Here is a 6,919-nt window from a genome sequence, read left to right as displayed (position 1 = left end):
GAGGAGGTAAGGCTAATCACAGGGGGACCCCAACGCATAATGTTCCCTAGTGTATGTAGGTGTTTTCACTGTATTCTAAGTGTCTTTTAACATAGCACTGGCTCTAGGACTGGTTAGTCAGACTCAGTTACCACCAGTATCCGTCTGAAAAAGTTGAGGGTACAGGATGATTTTGCAACAAGGCTTCTTTCTGCTCTTCTTTTTGTTCTTTCTGCACGTTATCCTTCTTTCTGCACTTTTCTTCATCTTTGAGGACTTCTGTTGCTTCTTTCTGCACTTCTTTTGTTTCTTTCTGTGCATTTTTTCTTCTTTCTTCACATGTCCTATCTCTGTAGGCATAGTTAGAAATTAGCGTTTAAAAAACCTTTGAAATTAACAGAAAAAACCATAGGTTTCAGGCACGTTATAGTTAGGAATTAGCATTTAAAAAACCTCAGAAATTCACTGAAAAAACCATAGGTTTCAGGGGTGTTATAGTTAGCTGGACTTTTCACTTGTACAAAACCATTGAAATTCCCCCGTTATAGTTAGTTCAGCTAACTATAACTCGCGCGCCCGCAATGCACTGCTGATGACGTCACATATTACATCACTCATGACATGGTCAGTGACATCACTCATGACATCACTGATGACATCTCAAATGACATCACTGATGACATCACTGATGACATCATCCTTGTGATAGAGTGGCAGACCTCCTCTCACCCTAATATAACCTTTGATACACACATTCAAAAATAGAGACTAAAATTTTCAAAACAATGGACATACCAATACCAGTTACAACAACCTCTTCAGTAATTCTAAGATCCACATACACATCCACTCATTCACCAACAGTCCAATACAGTCACTCATACATGTACTCACTCATCATATGTACTCATACACCTATACATCCTGTTACACAATGCCACTCATCCATAGAGTTACTCACACACATAGTCACTCATGCTAATAAAGAATCAAACATACATTTACTTGCATATACAGTTATACACACACCACCACACTTACTTCTACGGAAACTTACACATACTTAGTCTTTTAAACAATCACTTATAGAAACACATACTTATTCATACAGGAACTCTTTCAATCTCTCACTCTCACATATACTCACATATATACACCAATAGTCACATATACTAGTTTACAACATATGTAGTTACTCATAAAGACACTATTGAGACAGTCATTCACTCACTAACACACCCATACACACACTCATCCACCCATACAGTCCTGCACACATGCTGTCTTCAACACATACAAACAGTGAGTCACTCATTCATGCACCTATGCACTACGTAATACCCCCCACCGAACCATGCAGACCCTCAGACTGATACTCAAAAAACCAACTAATAACCTATATAGACACCCATGTAGCTACTCACCAACCCATGCAGCCACTTATACACAAAGTGAGAGACTGATACAGATATTTACATATTTAAACATTACTCACTAAGCCATGTATTCACTATGATACACTTAATCAGTCAGTTACACAATCAATTTTTCAAAAACAAATCATCCATTTAGACACTTATATACCCATTTATTCTTCCATCGACCTTGAGATATACATATATAAAACATATTTAATTTTCAGAATAACACACATTCACTGGATGATGTCATCAGTGATGTCATCAGTGATGTCATTTGAGATGTCATCAGTGATGTCATGAGTGATGTCACTGACCATGTCATGAGTGATGTAATATGTGACGTCATCAGCAGTGCATTGCGGGCGCGCGAGTTATAGTTAGCTGAACTAACTATAACGGGGGAATTTCAATGGTTTTGTACAAGTGAAAAGTCCAGCTAACTATAACACCCCTGAAACCTATGGTTTTTTCAGTGAATATATATATATATATATTTCGGCCACAATGGCAACAGATTAGATTGCCCAGTGCTCACCAATGCTCAATGGTATTCGCTATTTTCTTTTTTTCCAGAGGATCATATTAATTAACGAATTATTAATTGCTGTCATGGATTTATCACCCTGCACTAAACTAAAGGTTAAGCTTGTCCACTTCATAGGTCGATTCAACTACACCATTATGTTTTATTTTACCTTTGCTTAATATCCATATCATTCATCATCACTTTTTTCCTGTTTGGCAGTCTTCTTCTTGTGCACTTACTACTTACTGTACTTCTACTACTCGTTCGCTAGTCTCCCTCAGGTGACTGACTTGTCTCATTTTCTTTTTTTGCAAATGCAACTGTCTACTACTGCTACCACCACCCACCATGGCACCTTAGGAAACCAACCCATCATCATGCAGTCATTGCTTTGCCTAAACATCAATCACAGGTAAGAGAAGAATTTTGGGGGAGTCAATAATGTAAATACTTTGGAAATTGATTAATTCACACACCCATCCCACATCCTTTCGAGTACATACTGCAAAGGTGTTTTAGTTGCAGATTGCATAGGCTAGGAAGAGAGACTGACAGTAGTAAGTGAGGGTAGTACTGCATCCATCTGTCGGTGTGTTACACTATTGGCAGATTTCAAAAACTGGCTGCGGCCCTGCAGCAAAAGGGGTAAACAAACAAACAAGGTGACGTAAAAGATTAAACCCCCCCCAGAAAAGATTTGCATCATATGTAATGAAAAACTATAAATGTATTACCCTAACAATTATATTCTAAGAAAAACCCACAAAACCTCACCCACCCCTCCTCCCTAACCCCAACCAATGTCCAGTAGTAAATTAAGTAAATGTCCATGGTGAAAGAAGTCCAAGAAAAGTTAACCCCAAGGTTCCCCTACTAGTCCCAACATCCCACCCACCAAAAAAAAGATTTAAAAAGGGGCCCAACAAGAGTCCGACTGAGGTGATGATTAGCGGCGGGGGTGGCGGTAGTCCTTGCCAGGACCTCCTCCAGCTTGGCCTCCAGGCTCGCGAACCTGAGGACCATTCAGAGCCGAAAGTTCCTGCAGGAACAACAGGGGTGTACAGCAGTAGATGTGGATGGGCGGCGGGTGGTTGCCAGAGCACGGCGCCGTAACACCGGAGGCATGGGGGGCTGGCTGGGCCCCGAGGCATTGGATGAAGAAGCTGCAGCTGCCGTCTCCTCTTCCTCCCCAGGACAACCAGCCAGCGATATTCGTCCCAGATGGCCTCCAGCCTCCTTTGCCGGGTCCTGGCTGCCAACTCCTGCCTAGTGGGCTGGGATTGGGAAGGAGTAGCTATATCAAGAAAGGAAAAAAAAGAAAATTGTAACCAATACTCTTAGCAAAACAGTAACATAAAATTGAATTACACACATACAAATTAGAGTGGCACAGTAGTATCTCTAGCAGTTGTGGTATCCTCTCCTCCTCACTTCACTTCCTCTACCCCTAAGATTTGGATGTGATGATAATACTTTCAGGCACTATGGAGTAGAGTAGAAGTATTTGTTTTCTCTCTCTTGGTTGCACAATTAATCTTGTAGGCAATGCATGCCAGCTCAGCCAGCTTGTGCCCTACAGACATAATTGTGTCACAGACTCATGTACTTTACTACTCTGCATGCGGGGCAGCTGTACTACACAATTATATATTTCCATTACTGCCATACTCTGTTAAATTACTGACAAATGCTTATGGATATTAAGAAACGGGGGCACAACATCATGTCAATTGTGTGATGATGATGATGACATACTGAGTGATTTGTAAGTACTATTTACTTACCATGCAGCCGCTAGGCCTCCCATAGCTGACACAGGGAGTGGACTGGAGCGGAAGTAGGCTTCAGAGTTGGAGGTCGGCGATTATGGGTAGGGTATAGTTATGCACAATATTATGTTGTGCTTAGTTGCAAACAACTGTGAGTTAAGGGAGTATTCCATTCTGAAATACAAGTACAACCCCAAACCTTTGAATCAAAAACCTTGCAAAAAACAGCCCTTGTTCTCCCCAGGGCTTGTTTTTTCATTTACATTCAGTGCATTGATCTTCTAGCATTATTATTATTTTATTCTTAATCTTCTTCACCCTTGGCTTTGGTACTGTCGTTTAATTTTCTTTTACATTCTCTTCATCCAGTCTGACTCTGCTTTCATCTACTATGATACCATCCAGGCATCCATCCATCCAAACATGGCTATCATAAACCTGCGTTCACTGACAAAAACAACATACATTTGTCGTAGATATAATAAATAACCAACCACCACCCATGCCATGTGTTCTTGCTTGCCTTAGAGTTTGACCCCTCAAACCCCCCTGGAGGATTCCTTTCACCCATATAGTTCACCCACCCAGACAGGCATCCTTTCTGCTTTCTCTTTCACCTTTCACCCATCCTTCAACTACCCATGCATCCAATTCCTATCATCTCCATCCGCCACCTATACATCCCGGGGTCCCTTCCTTCACCCATGCATCCTTCTCTGCAGTCATACATGTCGGCTGACTGTTTATCTTTGTCATAAAACTGTCTTTACTGAGTTGAAGATAGAATATGACATTAGTTACTCAACACCCGCCGCTAATGCTAATGTTTAAGTAAAGTGTGTCTTCTTCAACTGTTCAGTGTTCAAAACAACAACTTATCCTCAGCAGGAGTACAGTGTACTAGTACTGACTGAGTGCTGTACACCCTTGCAGCGAGTGTATTCATCATTCTCAATAATTAAGGATATATGACTTACCACAGCTTGACACTGCTGCTTGCTCACGCCCTGTGGCTGCCGCTTCTGCACCCTCTGGAGTGGCCTGCCCTCGCCACTCGCCCCTGCACTGGTGGTCGGTACGCCTGGGGAAAAAAAATGATATATGCCTCCCCTATTTATTTTTCTCCTTAGCAAGATTGAAAATACATAATTAATAATACATAAATACACCACACACATCACTATCTACAATTTGGATACTAGAGTACAGTAGACAGTATGTCCTATCAAAAATAACTAACTAATATCCGGCTGGGCATTTTGTTGGTTGCAATTTTTGAAAAGCCTATCCAGAAGAGGACGACCCAAAGGACTGGACTCAGTGACTAGAGCTATTGGTGCATCTCATTTTTTGAAAAAAAGAAAGAATGGCCAACTGGGCTGACATGAGGTCTCTCTTAGTAGAAAAATAATGGTGCCGTCCTCCTACTCCTCATACTTCCTTCGAGCCATGGAGCACGGAAACAGTTGTTCAGTGTTACTGTTCACCATCAATTGCTGCTACGAAAAAAAGTAATAGGCCTGGATTACAAAAAGTAAAATACACCACGTTGGGGTGTCCTGTGACCACCATTACTGATTGAGCATGATGAGACAGAAAAGAAACTCAAGCCATCTCATCTCACAATTCACAAACCTGCAGATATTTATAATACCTTACTTGGACATGCAATCTGCAAAGCACATTAGTGCTAAGTAGTAGTAAGAAGTCCTTACTAGTATTAGTAGTAGCCTAGGAGCAATGGGATCTCTGAGTCTTTCAGTACCACTACTAGGCAATCCACATATAAGAGGAGAGGGAAAGCTGAATGAAACCCATATGAAAGCAAGCGACAGACAGACTAATACAGAGTCAGAGCAGAGGTTAGTCAGATGCAGTTTGATTTAATGAAAAAAACAGACACTAGAAGAAACAATGTTAGTAGTAGTACTAGTACTTAATAGTAGGTAATGGAGAAAAAACAAGAATTTAGAAACAGATAGATTGAAGAGGATTTTGGAAACATTTAAATTAGGAAATGGAAATATTAGAACGTTAAAAGTTAGGGAAATAAATATAATATAACAACACCAGGAGGACTTACTGGGGCCAGCAGCAGAGCCATCGGTGCCTAAGGCCACTTCCTGATGCTCCTGGGAGGCCCCTCGGGCTCCAGCACCCACTGCACTGTCAGCTCCCCCAGTCTTCTTCTTGCCCCTAGATGCTGATCATCATGTAAAGAAAGAGACAAAAAATTATTTAGTCACAGTCGAGTACCATCCGATCATTATTATTCCACATTTCAATACCGATTCCTGTATCCCAAACATACCTAGCCCGCCTATTCCAGACTTTGGAATGAATTGCAAAATAATTATATTTGCTTCTAAATTCCAATCTCATTCCCAATCTCAACTCCAACAACCCCCTTTGACAGGCCAATTAGTCTGCATTTATTCTTCTTATTATTAATGCATAGATGGACGCATGCATATTGCATACACCAAATTGGTTGGTTGCTATTCATTCACTATAAGAAGAACTACAAAAGGTTGTACAAGGACTGAAGTTATGTAATAGGAGCCTATCACGGATGAACAGTGGTCAGTTTGCTGTAGGGTCACCAACAAGATATCACTCAATAGCCGTCACAAGCTTCTGCACTATAAGTTTTTCCGCAGAAGTTACATGACGCCGGCTAAACTATACTCCATTGATCCCAAGAGACCCCATACATGCTGGAAATGTGCCTCCCCCCATGCTGACTTTGCCCATATGACCTTGACCTGTCCGAGACTGCAGTCATACTGGGCACAGATACTCAAAATCATGGGGGAGATGCTGGAGCTCACCCTGGTTCCTACCCCGGAAGTGGCGCTACTGGGATACACAGTTAATTTTCCTAAATCGGTGAGGAGACTGGCGTCTCTGGGCTTTCTGTTGGCGAAGCGAGAAATTGCTAAAAACTGGGGCGGTGGGGCGGTTCCCGCAACTAAAGCATGGCTTACGGATATGGCTTATTGTAGCTTAAACAGCGAGATTTACTCAAGTCTCCTTCCTAGTGTGGCCCGCCCCATAGACATCTGGGGCCCATACAGAACATACATTGCAAACATGCCGGGCTCCTCCCCATCACACTCCAGCTCGGGAATTGTGCCCACGGTGGTTGGTTAGGTTTGGGGGTGGCACTGTAGGATTTTAATGGCTGAATTCTTCTGCGAGTGAGGGACATGGCGAGGATCAGT

This window comes from Triturus cristatus, chromosome 3_1 (assembly GCF_964204655.1).
Source record: "Triturus cristatus chromosome 3_1, aTriCri1.1, whole genome shotgun sequence".
In the NCBI taxonomy this organism is placed as follows: Eukaryota; Metazoa; Chordata; class Amphibia; order Caudata; family Salamandridae; genus Triturus; species Triturus cristatus.
The sequence above is the reverse complement of the archived record's forward strand: the minus strand, read 5'-3'. Positions refer to the sequence as shown.